Raw genomic sequence first — 18,865 nt, forward strand, 5'->3', positions numbered from 1 at the left:
TTAGCTGGAGCTTCAAGGAAAAAAAAAAAAAAAAGCATGTTGCACATGTTTAAGAAGCAATCACTTCCATTTGTATTTCGTACAGTCAAGGTCAGTATCCTAGGACCGAAGACTGACTCTGTCAGGTGGTGGCTGCTTTCCCAGTGACCTAAGCCATCTCTCTCCACTCCAGGCGTCAGCTCCACATTCACACCCTCAGCAGCCTTTCATTTCTGCAGGGAGCTGAGCTGCATTGGCAGTTTTTACCCCAAATCTTAGAACAATGCTGCTTTTACCACACATGGGTATTTTACCATAGGAGTGGCTATTAGCAGGGTCTCACCACGTGCACACAAAATCACTCTGGCGGAGAACCACTGTGCAAGCTTGCCATTGTAGACATCATAACCCCTAATTGTGGTTTTAGAACAAATTAATACCATCTTAATATATAACAACCTAGAGATAGGCTCTCATACCAAGAGTTAAATGTGCTAATGGAAAAAATAGATTCTTTAATATTAAAAATATTTAGTGATTTAACCCAAAAATGGAGTGAAAAATGTTACTAGTTATAGGTTGGATAATCATAATGTATAATTTTTAAAACTCAATGTTAATATTTGCAATAACTCTTTATGATTTACAACCCTATTTTGTATAACTAGTTTTTTAAAGAGAGTTTTAGCAAAAGAATATAATGAGAATGTTTAATATTTCCTTATAAGTTCAAAGCCTGAAATAAGAATATGAAGATCATCATTAAGAAATTAGATAGTATGATTTAAAAAATCCATTGGCTGGCATTAAATATGTCTCTGAAAGTCATTTTTTTTATAAAATAACTATGTTAAAAACCTAATATAACATTAAAATTAATCCATTTTGGTGGAAATTTTCACTAAGAATATCTAGGGAGATAAACCAACCTTTATTGTATTATAAAAAAAACATGCAAGAATTATTTCAATTAAAAAATGCTGCTTTTTAAATCAAAAAGGGCACAATCATGCTAAAACAATAAATACGTACCTATAAAAAACATAGAGATCTGAAGTAATATTAGTATTACTGTAGAAACTACAATTAAACCAAGTCCAGTGGTCCTCTTTGTTGAATATTCACCTATTGATAAATAAAATTAATATTTAAAATATTTTCCTACATACTTCCTACTCTGTGGAAAGATAAAGTACTTAATTTATTAAATGGATTCATCTCAATACTACTCTTATAAACAGCAAAACGTTTAAAAATAAATGCTTCCTCTAAAACCTCACACAAAATAAGTGACAATTTTTTTATTTAAGACCAAACTGAAGACATCTAAATGTCAACATCTAAGTCTCAACAAGTCAAAACCTTCAATTGGCTTTTCCTCCTTCTTAACTACCTTGGAGCCTCTTACCAATCCCTTCATTTGCTGTATTCAATCTGCCCTAAAGTCAAAATAGCTATTCTTTGTAGCTGTCTTCTTAATTCATCCTTTCCTCACCACACCCTCACTAACTTCAGCTGCAAAGAGAACTGCCAAATTTCTGTTCCTAAACATTACACCCATATTGTATTCTGTTAATAAAACAAGGCTTTCTACATCTACACTTTGAGCACCAGCCTATCCCTGCTGTTCTTTCCATGTGCTGCATACCCTTATTCCCGAATCCCATTCCCATCCTCCAAAAGGCAAATGCAGTTTCAGATTGATTTGTTTCCCATTTTCATTCCCACTTCCATGTCTGGCCTGATGAAGTTTGCCTTTGCAGTGGGTTAAATGGTGGCTCCAAACATAAGCCTACCTCCTAATTCCCGGAAGCTGTGAACGTTAATTTATAGAGCCAAAGTGGACCATTACATTATATGAATTAGTTTAGGTTCTTAAAAGAAGGAACTTATCCTAGATTAACGAGGTGGGGCCTAAATTCAATGGTAAGTGTCTTTGGAAGAGAGATGCACAGGAGTTTTAAGAGTGGAATTGGAGTTACGCTGCCACAAGCCAAGGAGTTGCAGGTTGCCAGCAAACACCAGAAAACGGAAGAAGCAAGGAATGGATTCTCCCCTAGAGTTCCACCCCCCACAATGTTCTCAACCTTATCAACCATGACTTCCCTCATAGTAACTGCACATCTTACCTGGGATGAAGAGAACGGCTCCAACAATGACTAATATACTGAGAACTAGTCCAGCCACAGATATAATGATGATTTTCTCCTTCGTAATATTGGAATTATATTTAAGTGCTTGAAAGAAAAAACACACACAAAGAATTCCATGAACTCAATCTCAAGAAGTGAAGCCATTTCTGTAACTTAAAAAGTGCAGACACAAACTGATAACTTCCTATAATTGAACAACCTTTGAGGAATAACTCAGTTGTATCATGTGCAGCCACCTCAAATCTTTTTCATAAGTCCGTCAATGACTAAATAGTGTCACGGCCGTATAAATATGGATGCTGAATTTATGGGTGATGCTTTTATTATCTTACAATTTAAAGATGAAGTCATATACACCATGCTTTCTCAATTGGGGCATTATTAACATTAGGGCCAGATAAATCTTTATGGTGGAAGGGGGCTGCTCTGCACATTTAGAAGGTTTAGTAGCATCCCTGCCTCCCTCCAAACTGCATACCAGTAACAGCCCCCGTTGTATCAATTGTGAAATGTCCCCTGAGGAGTAAAACTGCTTCAGCCTTACAGCTGATATAGATAATGCTGATGGGAAATAACTGGCTAATTGGTAATACTTAGAAAAAGAAAACTTTGTTCCACCTTACATAAAATGATAAACATCTGGAAATCTAGATATTTTATTTTGAAAAACTAGAATAAAATTGGACTAATCACACCCTCTTGATATCCTGAAGGAAGGGAATGCTTAAATTGTCCAATTAAAATCTCTCTATATAAAACCCTAATATGCAAATAGACCAAATGGCAGAACAACCAAACAACTGAACAACCAAACAACTGGTCACTATGACGTGCTGAACACCAGGGGGCATGCACAGAAGATGGTGGGGATAGGCAGCAGGTGGCAGAGCACAGAACATGTCAGGCATTGGCCGTGGCACGATGGTGGAGCAGATGAGCGGGGATGCCAGACCAAGGTGGGGCACTGGTCACTGTCATTGGGGCAAGCCTTTGATGGTTACTGAAAATTCTTTGCTCCTGCACCATGGTCCCACCAGGTGCTTGCACCTGCTGTCCGCACCAGAGCTGCCATTCATATTCGCTGCCAATGCTTGATGCTAACCCCAATCACTCAGCGCCATGAATGGGTGCACGTGGTGGCTGCAGGCCCTGATTGCTCCTCAGGGCTTCTCTGCCTCCCCCTGCTTTTGAGGGGCGATCGGGACTGGCAGCCACCACTGCAGGGACTGCCAGAGCCGGCCCCACTCACACCTGCAGCCTGCGCTAGAATCGCTTCTCGCATCCGCAGCCAGGTCCCAACACCATTCCTGATCGCTTGGCACTGTCAGCAGGTATGAGTGGTGGCTGCTGCCTCAGTCGCCCACTGAAGGCTCCTCCACCTCCCTCTGCTCCTGAGGGGTGATCAGGGCAGCAGCCACCGCTTGCACCCGCTGACAGTGTGGAGTGATTGGGGCCAGCACCAGCAGTGGATGTGAGCGGGGCTACCGGTAGACAAGGGACCAGGAAGGGCCAGGCTGGGGCACAGAAGATGTGCTGAGACCTGCCCCTGTACCCACCGCAGCCTAGCAGCCCACAGTTTCTTTCAAGGTGCACAAATTTGTGCACTAGGCCCCTAGTAATTTCATAAAAATAAACTACAAATACTCAACAGGACTCATTAGCCCTATTTTCAAGTACCTGGTACCTTATGAAAAGAATAATCTAATGGATATGTCTAAAAATATTATTTATTTTACTATATCTTCACCTTAGGGGTTTTGTTTTGATTAATTGTAAAATTAACTTTTTACATAAAAGTTGTTCAAAGTAACCTAAAAGCAGACTGAGTAGCAAAGAGAAACAGTGCATGACTGAAATTCTATTTTGTTTTATCCAGGCCACTAATTAGTATCCTGATAGGGCAATTTTAAAAAATGTTATATTTAGCATTAAATCCACTAAAATGACAAACAGATTAAATACAGTAAGAACAACAAATAGTCCCCTAAATGACCATGCTAACATCTATTTTAAGATATTATAACCAAGGGTTATATGATAACTTATGGCACCTGAAACACTACATATTCATACTTTAGATTGTAAACCTCCACTTTATTCTCATTAGGGGGGATGGAGAGGTAATCAATCATCAATCCTGAAGCTGAGTAACTAAAATCCACATTAATCAGCAAAGAGTGAAAAACAATATGGCAAATTCCCCAAGCTTTCATTTGATCCATCCAGGCTTGGAACTTACCCCTCAGTTGCATAAGTTGTGACCATGACTCAGTCATGTCCCTGACTTAGAATAGGGCACAGATTTCCTATTTTCTAGACTCAAACACTAGTGAGGATAAAATTCAGTGTATAGGTTACAAAAGGCACAGACATAGATAGAAAAATAAACTTTACAGTGGTTCTTAATCTTCCTAATGCCGCGACCCTTTAATACAGTTCCTTATGTTGTGGTAACCCTCAACCACAAAATTATTTTTGTTGCTACTTCATAACTGTAATTTTGCTACTGTTATGAATCATAATGTAAATATCTGATATGCAGGATGTATTTTCAGGGGTCACGACCCACAGGTTGAGAACAGCTGCCTAGACGTATGTCAAGTTTTCCATTCAATTCAATGTATATTGTTATCTAAATAGAGCTTGAAAGTTCTACAAAAGGGTTATGAAACAGAAGCTGTTTCAAATGCACTTCACAATTAAACATTTAAAAGACACTCTCCCAGGCTTAATTGAATGCATAAAAGAACTACTAAGATTAAGCAGCAAGAATTCACCTTTAGAGTACAGTAGAAGTTCATCCAAAATGCTGACTTAATAAGAGTTTGATTCTCATATAAAGTTCAACCCCTTCAGGCTTACCAACAGTAACAACAAAAATAAAACACCATAAAATATTATGATTGACAGTGTTTTACTATAGAACAACGTTTTCAAAACCTTTGCATATAAATATTGGAGGTAGTTTTAGTTTCTGTTGATGGGTTCAACTACTAAATATTTTCAAGGCTACTTCCAACTCCCATAAGTTAAGCAACTATTTCTAACAAATATATTAGTGAAATCTACTTAAATAATCACAGTCAATGAAAGAGGTGCTACCTTCATGTTTTCTTTAGGGAATCATTTAAAATGAGTTTCTTTTGACTCATTTCCTTTGCCACAGTGGCCACATTTTAGCACATCCCACGGAAAGTGGGGAGAAGGTATAGTCCAGTTGAGATTTCTTTCAGTGTAGAGAAAAGGGTTTGCAGTCTGATATATATGCCATAGAACTCAGGAATCACAAGGAACCTTTTTTGGTGATCTTTATTTGTCCTTTAATAGGTATACAGTGAGGCCTTGACTTACGAGTGTCCCGACTAACGAGTTTTTTGAGATATCAGCTGTCTCTCGGCCGATTTTTCGCATTGAGTTGATAGAGTAATTTGAGTTAAGGAGCTCCTTAACGAGCTCGGTCTCGGAACGAATTAAACTCGTAAGTCAAGGCCCCACTGTATTTATCCTTATTTGTCACATCTATAAAAAATTTAAATATAAACAAAGAAAATAAATTCAAAACTCCACAAACACTTGGCATTAAGGTAAAGATAATTTAATGTGTTCTTTTTTTTAATATATTTTATTGATTTTTTTACAGAGAAGAAGGCAGAGAGATAGAGAGTTAGAAACATCGATGAGAGAGAAACATTGATCGGCTGCCTCCTGCACACCCACTACTGGGGATGTGCCCACAACCAAGGTACATGTCCTTGACCGGAATCGAACCTCGGACCCTTGAGTCTGCAGGCTGATGCTCTATCCACTGAGCCAAACTGGTTAGGGCTTAATGTGTTCTTAATGGGTTCTTAGCAAACTACTTAGTATGATTTTCAGACTTTTTGGTAAGACTATGTAATTTTAAAAATATGTATGCTTTAAAAGATTCCCCTCAACTAAAAGTATTGAAATCAATACAGAAAATAAAATATGAGAAATAGCAGTATTTACGCATTTTAAATACTTTTAAAGCACTGTTTTAGATTTACAACAAAATTTAGAGGTAGGTAAAGACCACCCCCCTATACACCCTGCTCCCACACATGCATAACTCCCCCATTATCAACATCAGCCACCAGAATGATGCTATTTTTACCAAGATGAACCTACATTGACACATCATAATTACCCAAAGCCCATAGTTTGCCTTAGGGGTTGTACACTCTATGGACTTGAGCAAATGCAAAATTACATCTATCCATCATCATAGTATCATACAGAGTATTTTCACTGCCGTAAAAATCCTCTGTGCTCTGCCTATGCACTCTGCCTGTACCCACTTCTAGGAATGACTGATGTTTTCATTGTTTCCACCGTTTTGCCTTTTCCAGAATGTCTTGTAGTTGGAAACATACAGTATGTAGCCTTTTCAGATTGGCTTCTTTCACTTAGTAATATGCATTCAAGGTTTCTCCGTGTCCTTTCATAGCTTGATAGCTCATTTCTTTTTGACTGGGTGTATCACAGTGCATGTTGCCACTCACCTACTGAAAACATCTTGGTTGCTTCCAAGTTTTGGCAGTCATGTATAAGCTGCTGTAGCTATCCATGTGCATAAGTTTTCAACTCCTTTTGGATAAATATCAATGAGCCCAATTGCTGGATCAGCATATAAAGGATAATTTTGTAAGAAATTGTCAAACTGTCCTCCAGAGTGGTTGTACCATTTTGCATTCCCACCAGCAATAGAAAAAGTTCCTGTTGCTGCACATGCTCACCAGCATGTGGTATTGTCAGTGTTTACATCTTTTAAAATATATTTTATTGATTTTTTTACAGAGAGGAAGGGAGAGGGATAGAGAGCCAGAAACTTTGATGAGAGAAAAACATTGATCAGCTGCCTCCTGCACACCCCCTACTGGGGATGTGCCCGCAACCAAGGTACATGCCCTTGACCGGAATCGAACCTGGGACGCTTCAGTTCGCAGGCCAATGCTCTATCCACTGAACCAAACCAGTTAGGGCAGTGTTTACATTTTTTAAACAAAACTTATAACCTTAGTGCTACCTGACACAGGAAAACCAAAATCATTAGGAGATAATATTAGATTTTTGTGAAAAAATTAAAAATTCTAAAGTTTTTCTTTTTATACTATCTATAAAATAACTAAATCTAGCCAGCTACATCTCAGAATGAGCTAGGTTGCTTCTTTCATTTATTCTACAAATATTTACTGTGTAGTTACAATGTACCATGACCTTTTATTAGTCCATCTCAACCAAATCAAGTAGATGACTTTATTCAAGAATTGATTGAGCACCTACTGTTTGATGATCACTATTCCAAGTGCTGCCTCAAGACCCTTAGTTCTAATGTGTGAGTGAAGTGTGTGTGTTTGGAGCAGGGAAGGAGTGACCAGAAGTGTTACTCTCCAATCTTCTTCCACGGTTAAATAAAAGGTGTGGGGCTGCTCTAGCCTAAGAAAGTCCCATTATTTAATCTTTCATGTTCATATGATTGAAGAAATGGCATGTCCCTCTAGTCACCTGAAGAAACAGTTAATCTTAGAAACAGATACTCCAATAATAATTCTCATTTCCTTGTCACTAATATAAAGCACATAAAAGATAGAATGCAGGTTGTGCTTCATGAAATCTAGTGCAATTAGCAGGTCAATTTGAAGATCAAATGATAACTATCATCTTGGTTTTCATGAAACTCTGAAGACAGAATTTTATAAGCCCCTATAGACCTACACATACCACAGCCTAGGAGCAAAACCCCAAATTCCAAGAATTAAATGCCTGCTCAAAGACATGACCTTTAGATGTTCCCTCACTAAGCGGTTAGTGACTTGATGATGATACAAGAAGGCTAACCAGTGAGCTATAATGCATCTCAGATTAAAACTAAATCATAGCCCTCGCTGGTTTGGCTTAGTGGATAGAGTGTCAGCCTATGGACTGAAGGGTCCTGGGTTCAATTTCGGTCAAGGGCACATGCCTGGGTTGCAGGCTCAATCCCCAATATGGGGAATGCAGGGGCAGTCGATCAATGATTCTCTCTCATTACTGATGTTTCTATCTCTCTCTCTCCTTCTTCCTTCCTCTCTGAAATCAATAAAAATGTATTTAAAAAAGAATAAATCATAAAGGGTAGATATGTTTGATTTTATTATTATAGTGCTATTTTCTGATAACTTTCAGAAAGTCATTTTAAGATTATTTTGGTATTTATTAAGCTGAAAATCAATATTGTTTTCAATGCAGGATAAATCATAGATGATAACTTTTAGAATAAAATTACAATTTCAAATTTTAATATTATTTAATTAAATTTAAAATACTATTTTTAAAATACTTAGAACACTCATAAAAAAAACAGAAGCATTCGTGAAAATGGTGCTGGAGAAAAAGGAATATTAATGCCAATGATAACCTGGTTACTTGCTAGAAGACAAGTAAAATAATATAATAAACTCCATACACTGTCCAACTTGCTTTGATGACACAATTTTATCAAAATAAATCATAACTAGAAATTATACTCTCAGTCTACAAGACACAGAAACAAAAGAGCCCAGGCTTTGTGCTTCAAGCACCTTGAATATAAAAGGTTAAAGAGAAGGCTGTCCAACACACATGTCTTGGTTACAAATGTTCCCTGGTCTTGTGGATGATACCATAACTTCAGAGTATATGCAGCAAGTTGGGGTGTTTGAGTTTGGAAAGGGTCAAAAGAATAGCAATTAATGTCTATAAAAGAGTATATTGCTGAGCTATGGTTTCCTTCAGTTCCTTCTAAAATCAAATCAGTGTTATTTAATAGGAGAGTGTGATAATTATGTGGATGGGACCATGAAAAAGCACTGAGAGTTCAATATTATTTAATAAAATTCAGAGTAAATTTAATAACAAAGTTCTATTAATGGGTGCCATCAACCAGAATGATTCTTTGTCATAATATTTATGATGAGGGTATTTTAGCTTCTTAGATAGAAATTTCCCAGTGTCCATTAGTATATGTCCTCATTTCTTCGAAATAAGTTTTCTAACCTACAAAGACATTCCCTGTTCCACTACTTCTTTAAAATGCGCGTACATGGACCAATTATGTTCAATAGTAAGCTAGTCCTCAAGTTTGATCTCAAGGAGTTAGCAGGATCTCAAGGCTGTTGTGATAGAGAATGTTTTCCTGGAACTTCCAACAGTGATTTCTTCAGGACAGCTACCCAAACACCTCTGAGTAGTATCTAAAATCCCTGTGAAATAATTTTGTGCAAGAACTACAAAATTAGGAAATGAAATGAAAGATGCCTAGATTGTACAAGTTTGAAATAAATTACAGCAGTCCTGGCTTTTCACAGTTCTGATATGCATAAATTTGAGATACCACCATTTATTTAGTTAAATAATATAAGTCCCCTAAAATCACAACTCAAATAATTTCAGTACCACAATATATTCATTGAGTGATTGCATAAGGTGCAAACTTCACTGCCATCTGTTTAGTTGTCCACAAATCATTACCTAGACAACAGATGTGCTTCATGATCAGTAACCAATCCTGTCATTTCTTTTAAAGACTGTTGGGGATGGTCATTGCACATCTGCTATTCCCCTCATGCACAGACAGCAAAGCATATGCTGTGCTACCTCCTGTTTCCCAGTGATAAACCACAGTGACATTTCACAACAGATCATCAAAAGAGGAAACTGGGCAATAAAAGTGAAAGTGCAAAAAAATGAAAAGTGATAATGCTGAAAGTGAAATTCTAATAGAACATAAATGACATCACAGAAGAAAGAGCTAACTTGGGAATGTCAATGCTACTGCTATGCAAGAGACTCTAGGTATGCAGCCAAGGAAACTTAGTAAATGTGAACTTATTGGCATAAATTAGAACACAGAGGAGGTTGTGACACAAAGAATAAGGATGTCCCACAAGAAGTGACTCTGGCCCTGGCCAGTATGACTCAGTTGGTTGAGCTTCATACTGTGCACTGAAAGGTCATTGGTTTGATTCTTGGTCAGGGCACATACCTGGGTTGTGAGCTCCATACCCAGTTGGGATGTATGGGGTATATGTGGAAGGCAGCCAATCAACGTTTCTGATCTCTCTCTCTCTCTCTCTCTCTCTCTCTCTCTCTCTCTCTCTCCCCCTCTCTATCCAAAATCAATTTTTTTTTTAAATGGACACAGACAGTGGGGCAGTGGATACTTGCCCAAGTGGGAATGGCTGGGGGAGGGGGTCTATGGGGAAAAAGGAGACATATGTAAATCTTTAGACAATAAATAATTTTAAAAAGTGACCGGGGAAAAAAAAACTTTCCATGAAAAGAAAGCTTAGAGATAGTTTATGACACTGAAAATGCAAAAACTAAAATGCTGGAAGCTGATCTGAACTTAGAAGAAGTACGACAATTCACCAAGCATAGAAAGGATGCTTGCTTTGTATTCAGTTATATGACAAGAAGGCAAGCATTGTTTAAATCACTCTTGATAAAACACTTTCAATGTTTGTAATGTTTTAATTTACCATGCACTAAATATTTGTTTTATTATTGTTTCATTTCCTAATAGAGTTGTTACTGAGAGTTAAACATTTTTTTTTCAGTTACAGTTGACATATGCTATTATATTGATTTCAGGTGTATAATAAGAGGGTTTTTAATGTTTTGACAAAAGAACTTAGAGGTCATGGCACAATAGTAATTTTTCATATTTATTATTAGATTGATTTATAGTTTTGGCTTACATGGTCATTCTTATGGTCTCCCAGGTTTGTGTAATGCAAAGATACCTTGTAAACAACAAAAGTTCAGTGAAGGGAAAGGCGAGCCTAGATATAACTATCTCAAAGAGTTTCGAAATGTTAGCCAATTCTTGAGGTGGAGTTGAGACTTAATCTTGCAGGAACAACAGGTCTTGATAAGCAGTTGAAATCACTTATCAAACATCTCAATAGTGGAAAGTACCTGTTATAAAATCAAAGAATGAGGAAGAAGAGCCATGAAAACCAACCAGGAACTTAACTGTGAGTGGGATGGGAAACTGAGTCAGAATAAAAGAAAGTACCTGAAATGCAGCACTGTCGGAGATTTGTTACTTTGGTTAAAGCTCAGTGTTTGATTCCAGTCATCTGTGAGCTGCTTGCTAAGTATAAGATTCAACTTACAAATTGGTAAGTTAAAGCTAAAGGCAAAGGTATTTAGGGACACTTCCCTGTAAGATGCCTTTGTTCTTGAAGGGTGGTCTAGTACTTACCATATATGGTTTGGCTTCAGGAGTTCAGGAGTTTTCTCAGGCTTTGTCCTCAGGAGAATCAAAGGCCCCCTGAGATCAGTTCAAGATACTGTTCTGGTATAAGGAAACTCTTTCTCCTCCAAAAGTGAAAGCATAAGCTGCTGTCTTTCCTGAATGTTTGACCTATGAAGGTCCAGGTGGTATCTTGGAGTACCAAAAGATTGACATGCAGAACTAGAAAAACCACTGAGAGAAACCCCCTGTGGTCAAGTACAGACCAAACATGGTCATCAAAGAAGTTAAGGAGTACTAGAAATCTAGTTGTATAACATGAAAGTCATGAGGCAGAGTTACTATTTATACTTTAGAGGCCATAACATACCACATTACAAAAAGTAGATTACCTGAGTTCCAGTCAAGATGGTATATAGGTAAACACAGTACGCACATCCTCCCACAACCACATCAAAACTACAACTAACTTTCAGAACAACCATTATTGAGAACTGCCTGAAATCTAGCTGAACAGAAGTCCTACAACTAAGGACATAAGAGAAAGAGACATATAGAGATGTTAGGAAGGGTAGAGAGGAGGAATGGGCGGGTATCACACCCACACGTAATCGATAAAAATCAGGAGGGATGTCTCTACTGTGCAGGTCCTTCCTGAGGTGGGGGGTGGCCTAGCCACCCCAGGTCCCCCAGTCCAGGATTCTAGCACCAGGGGAAAAAGTCTCCAAAACTTTTGGCTGTGAAAACTGTGAGGATTGTGGCTGAGGGAGACAAAGGGCTCCTGGAGTCCCAGGCAGTTTCTATGAAAGGGCCCATGCAATGACTTCTTGGCTCTAAACTCTAACTCTGGGGATGAAGCTTCAAAGATGTGTCAGAGACATACAGTGAGAAGCTGAATTGTCTGGCTTTAGGGGCAGGGCTGAAGAGTCAGCTATTCCCCAGACCCAAGTGCTGGCAGCAGCCCTGTTCCTTTGCTGAGACTTTGACCACAAAGAACCAGCAGGTGATCCCCATAAATGTGTCTCCATCAAACTAGCTCACACTGTTAGCCCCATGCTGGTGATTCCCTGAGACTCAGTGCCATCCAACTTGCAGGCTCACCCAAGCCCTTTCCAGTGGCTTTTCCTTGCAAACAGCTTCTCTGGGCTCATGCTTCAAATTTTCCTATAATCTCTCAAATGTTCACAAACCCAAAACAAGCAGCATCTGGCCTCAGTGTGCCTCGTGCCTCTTACTAAGTAGCCCCAGATGCAGCACTAGTGGTTGGCAGCCTTGACACCTCCAAGCTCAGCACAAGTAACAGCAGTCTGCACATTGCTTTGTACTTCATGCCGGTTGGCCCTGGACAAGGCACAGGCAAAAGGGCCAGCACCAACTAGACCTAGCGTATTAGGTGGCCAGCTTCAGAAGCACCACCTAACAACTTCCACCAGAGACACGCTCAAGGGTCAGACTCATCAGGCACCAGAGCTCTGATGAAGTGAGTCTTGCTCTGTGGAGTTGGGTCCTGCACAGCAGATCCTGTGCTGTGGTTGCTGTCAGTCCTCACAGCTGACTGTCCTGCGGTTAAATCCCTCCCAATGACATGCCAATAACAATCAAGGCTCAACTATAACAGAAGGGTGCACACAGCCCACAAGGGGACATGCCTGGAGAGCCTAGCTTGGGTGACATGGGATGCTACGCCACTGGGCGCAACAGAACACCTATTACAGAGGGCTACTTTACCAAGACTGGTAGACATAGCAGCTCTACCTAATACATAGAAACAAACATAAGAAGGCTACCAAAATGAGGAGAGAAGGAAACATGTCCCAAACTAAAGAATAGAACAAAACTCCAGAAAAATCACTAAACAAAACAGACAAGCAATCTACCAGCTGCAGAGTTCAAAACACTGGTTATGAGGATGCTCAAATATTTCAGTGAGAACTTCAACAAAGAGATAGGAAACATTTTTGAGATAGACAACATAAAGAACCAGTCAGAAATGAAGAATGCAAGAACTGAAAGGAAGAAGACATTACAGGGAATTAACAGTAGAGTAGATGAAGCAGAGAATCTAATCAGGGGTTTGAAAGATAAGGAAGCAAAAACATCCAATCAGAACAGCAAGAAGAAAAATGAATTGAAAGAAAGAAAGAAAGAGAGAGAGAGAGAGAGAGAGAGAGAGAGAGAGAGAGAGAGAGAGAGAAAGAAAAGAAAAGAAAAGAAGAGAAGAGAAAAGAAAAGAAAAGAAAAGAAAAGAAGAAAAGAAAAGAAGAGAAAGGAAAGAAAAGAAAAGAAAAGAAAGAAAAGAAAAGAAAAGAAAAGAAAAGAAAAGAAAAGAAAAGAAAAGAAAGAAAGGAAAGAAAAGAGGACAGTGTAAGGAGCCTCTGGGACAACTTCAGCTTATCAATATTCCCAACATGAGGGTGCTGGAAGGAGAAGAGAGGGAGTAAGAAATGGAAAGCCTATTTGAAAGAATAGTAATGAAAACTTCCCTGACCTGGTGAAGGAAATAGCCATACAAGGCCAAGGTGGATAGTACAATGTGCCCATCACACAGCACAAGGACTCCACAAATGTTTGGGGGGCACTTTTATAAACACCTTCAAATCTGAGCCCAGGCTGAGTGAATCAAATAAATATGTGCCTTACACACACACCAAAGTTATTTATTCTAAGATGAGCCTAAATAAAATATTGTCACCAAAATAGTTGTGTTCATAAGTATATTCCCTACAACATGACTAATAGAATAAATATAAAAAAGAACATTCACCTCACTAACACAAAAATGAAAACTAAAACAGGATGTTTTTCATCCATCAAATTAGCAAAAATTTCAGAATTATGAAGATGTCAGGACTGGGTGAAGAAAGATATTTTCATTTGCAGTAGTAATTGATGCGATGATTCTAGAAAACACTTGGGAATATATATCAAAAGCCTTAAAATATCTCTGCCATTTACAGTATTACATATCTTTAGCCGCCTTACTTTCCTAAATCAAAAAAGACTGGAAACATCCTTAATAGCCACCAAGGTGAGAGTTTAGTAAATTACAGTATATCCATGAAAGTAGAACATAGAGGCAGCTATAAGAATATTTCTGAAAACATGGGCAGGGGAAGAATGAGGATATACAAGTATATAAGCTATATGAGTGCATTTATCATTTTTCATTTTTAAAGAAAGGTAACAAAAATACATAGAAAAAAGACAGAACAAAAGCACAAAATTTACTACACTAGACCAATAGTTTATTTCTAGGATGTAGGATTCTAGATTATTTTTGTTTTTTTCTCTCTATAAATTCTTATATTGTATAAGGTTTTCTAAAGTGATACATATTACTTTTTTTAAGTCAGAAAAAAATTGTAAATCTTATTTTGTCAAAACATAGTTAACAGGAACAGACTCACTCCTGGTTAAATCCACTGAAAATAATGTTATTAATGAGAATGCCACGATCAGCAAACTGCAGTCAATCCAACCACAACAAATCACACTCTTAAATGATTTTATAATCTTAAAAAAGGCAAGTCTCTACCCAAAAATATATGACAGAGGTCTTATTGCCTGGCTTTGCCACTAGGGTTCAAGGCTTTCCCTAAATCAGGGAAGACTGATGAGGTCTTGATGCTATATCAGCCTTTTCCTTGACATAAAAGGCCTTTCAAAATTGTAAAAAAAAAAAAAAAAAAAAAAATTCCACAGGAAATTTAGACACCATTTTGAAAGTGAGAGTTGTGACATGTCTTGCCAGTTATCACTGTTAGCTAAAAGCTTCCCCTTTTTGCTTTTGAAATCACAAATTATTTACAGAGTGCCATCCATTGAGGAGAGTCCTTAAATATATACCCAGTCATCCCCCTCTCCATTTTTATATCATCACTATTGGCCTGGTGCATGGATTTGTGCACTGGTTGGGTCCCTCAGCCTGGGCTGTGCCTTCTCACAATCCAGGACCCCTCAGGGGATGTCAGAATCCTGGTGCGCAGATTTGGCCCTAACCCTGCAGGCCAGGCTGAGGGACCACACCGGTGTACAAATCTATATACCGGGCCTCTAGTATGCATATAAGATCTTTGGTTAATCTCTTCTTGCCCTCCCTCTTCCCTTTGCCCTCTGAGATTCATCAGTCTGTCCCATGTTTGCATGCCTGTGCATTGAGCGTCTCACCCCTGGTGGTCAGTACACGTCGCAGCTACCAGTAAAATGGTTGAATGGTTACTTAGGCTTTAATATATATATTTTAGATATACATGCCTTAAACTTCCGAGTAAAAGTAAAAATCATGAAATTTACAACAGGCCATTCTGCTATAATATTTTACTAGTTTTCACTGGTTTTAAAGGTTGTGGAATGAAATAAATAAACAAAATCAGCATTTTTTACTCCTTGCCTTTGTAAATGTTTAGTGGCCTTCAATGACTGACTATTTCAGTACACTGTTGGGAGAGAGGGAATAACTCTTACAGATTAAAGATTTAAAAGTTTTAGAATGTCACCTCAAAACTTCACTAATTTAGTAAATTTCCTTTACTAAACTGGTGTGGAAATACAGTTGACCCTTGAATAACACAGGGGTTAGGAGAGCTGACACCCCCACCTTGTGCAGTAAAAAATCCACATATGACTTTAAACTCCCCCAAAATTAACTACTAATACCCTATTGTTGACCAGAATCTTTATGGATAAAATTAACAGTTGATTATCACATATTTGGTATGATATATGTATTATATACTATATTTTTACAGTAAAGAAAGCTAGAGAATAGAAAATGTTATTAAGAAAATCATAAGGATGAGAAAATACATTTACAGTATTTCCTGAAAAAAATCCAAATATAAGTAGACCCACATAATCTAACCCCATGTTGTTTGAGGGTCAATTGTACCTGGTTGAGCATAATCATCAACCAGAATGCCACCTTTCTACTTAGCAGTGACAATGCTACATTGTTCATGCTACATCTGATGCAGCACCAAGATCTGCCCTGAGAAGTTTACACACATGGCTATTCCAGCAAAACCTGATCAAAGAACACACCCTCCTGGGGCTACTTCCTTAGGGGCTGCAGAATTGCACAGTAAGGATGACAACATGGTTCAAACTGAGCTTTTCCAAAGATGCACACATGTATACAGAGAAGTTCAAACTGGGAAAATAAAGAGAGGGAAGCCTTAATGCTCAGAAGTGCAAAATCCTACTTAACACTGAAATGTAAGCTGTGACTGTCTCCTCACCAATAATGTGTGTGTAAATGCTCTGTATACATTAAAATCAGCAGGAGTTTTAGGTATGTTGTTATTATTAGGATCCCCACTATTCATTCTTTAAAAATAACTTCTTAGGATCTGAAGCAAATTATGAGGGACAAAATATACTTCAAGGAGAATATTAATATTAAAACTGTATATTCTTTTTTAAAAGTCTTTATTGTGGAAGTATTACATATATCCCCTTTTTCCCCATCAACCCCCTCCAGCTCACCCCCACACACACATCCCAGGCCCTCGCCATCCCACTGTCTGAGTTCATGGGTGATGCATATATTCATGCAAGATCCTTGGTTGATTACCTCCCACCCACCCCACCTCTCCTCCTTCTCTCCAAGATTCTGCATATGTTCAATGTTTCCATGTCTCTGGATCCACTCCATTCATCAGTTTATTTTGTTAATTAGATTCCACATATGAGTGTGATCATGTGATACTTGTCTTTCTCTGATGACTTATTTCACTTAGCATGATATGCTCAGGTCCCTCCATGCTGTCTTAAAGGGTTAGAGATTCTTCTTTTTTACAGTTGCATAGATTCCATGGTATAAATGTACCACAGCTTTTTTATCCACTCATGTACTGATGGGCAATTGGGCTGTTTCCAGATCTTAGCTATTGGGAATTGTGCTGCTATGAACATAGAGATACATACATTCTTTCTGATTGGTGTTTTGGGCTTCTTAAGGTACATTTCTAGAAGTGGGATCACTGGGTCAAAGGGTGAAACGACCAGAATGTGCCAGAAGACATGGCAAAGTAATTTTGCTTCATGATACCATACACTTCAAAACCAGTTCAAGACACATTAAAAGATCTTCCCTGGGAAGTATTAACCTACCCGCTGTATTCACTAGACCTTTCTTCTTCAGATTACCACTTATTCCGATTGATGGCACACGCACTTTGAACAGCACTTCAAAATGTATGAAGAAGTGAAAAATTTGAGGAATGGTTTGCCTCAAAACAAGAAAAGTTCTATTGGGACGGTATCCACAAATTACCTGAAGGATGGGGAAAATGTGTACCTGGCGATGGACATTACTTTGAATAAAGCACTTTTGATGTTTCTCTTGAAATTATCGTGTTTTCTTTGATTATAAAATTTGCATTATTAACCAGTAAGGGCTTGGGTCAAATTTTGGGATCTCTGTTCTGTTCCATTGATCTATATGTCTGTTCTTATGCCAATTCCAGACTTTTTTGATCACAGTAGCTTTGTAGTATAAATTGATAACTGGTATTTTGATTCCTCCAACTTTGTTCTTCTTTCTCAAGATTGCTGCAGCTATTTGGGGTCTTTTTTGGTTCTATATAAATTTTTGGAGTGTTTGCTCTAAATATGTAAAATATGCTGTTGGTATTTCAATAGGGATTGCATTGAATCTGTAGATTTCCTTGGGTAGTATGGAACATAACATTTTAATGATGTTAATTCTACCAATCCATGAACACAGAATATTCTTCCACTTTTTTATATCTTCTTTATCTCTTTTTTCAATGGCCTGTATTTTCTAAGTACAAGTGTTTTACCTCATTGGTTAACTGTATTCCTAAGTATCTTAAATTTTTGGTGCACTGGTAAATGGGATTTTTTTTTTTAGTTCCTCTTTCTGAGAATTCTTTGTTGTTGTATAAAAAAGCCATCGATTTTTGGGTGTTGTTTTTGTATCTTGCCAAATCCATTTATTAAATCTAGTAGTTTTTTGATGGAGTCATTAGGGTTTTCTATGTACAATATCAGGTCATCTGCAAATAATAAGAGTTTTACTTCCTCCTTTCCAATTTGGATGCCTTTTATTTCTTGTTCTCATCTGATCGCTGTGGCTAGGACTTTCAGTACTATGATGAGTAAGAGTGGTAAAAGCAGACATCCCTGTCTTGTTCTTGTTTTTAGGGGAAATGGTTTTAGTTTTTGCACATTGAAAATGATGTTTGCAGTAGGTTTGTCATGTATGGCCTTTAACATGTTGAGATATGTTCCCTCTAATTCTACTTTGCTGAGAGTTTTTATCAAAAATAGGTGTTGGGCCCTAGCTGGTTTGGCTCAGTATACAGAGTATCGGCCTAAGGAAAAAAGGGTGCCAGGTTCAATTCTGGTCAAGGGCATGCATGTACTTTAGTTGCAGGCTGCTACCTGTCCCTGGCCCTGGCCCTGGTTGTGGCATGTGTGTAAGGCAGCTAATTGATGTGTTTCTCTCACATTGATGTTTCATTCTGTCTTT

At 38.1% G+C, this 18,865-nt stretch overlaps 1 pseudogene; it reads right to left on the reverse strand.

Annotated features, from left to right (window-relative positions):
• Positions 1 to 689: 689 nt before the first annotated feature.
• LOC118675710 overlaps positions 690 to 18,865 on the reverse strand; it is a 71,591-nt pseudogene continuing 53,415 nt past the window's right edge.

This window comes from Myotis myotis, unplaced genomic scaffold (genome assembly GCF_014108235.1).
Source record: "Myotis myotis isolate mMyoMyo1 unplaced genomic scaffold, mMyoMyo1.p scaffold_m19_p_2, whole genome shotgun sequence".
NCBI lineage: Eukaryota > Metazoa > Chordata > Mammalia > Chiroptera > Vespertilionidae > Myotis > Myotis myotis.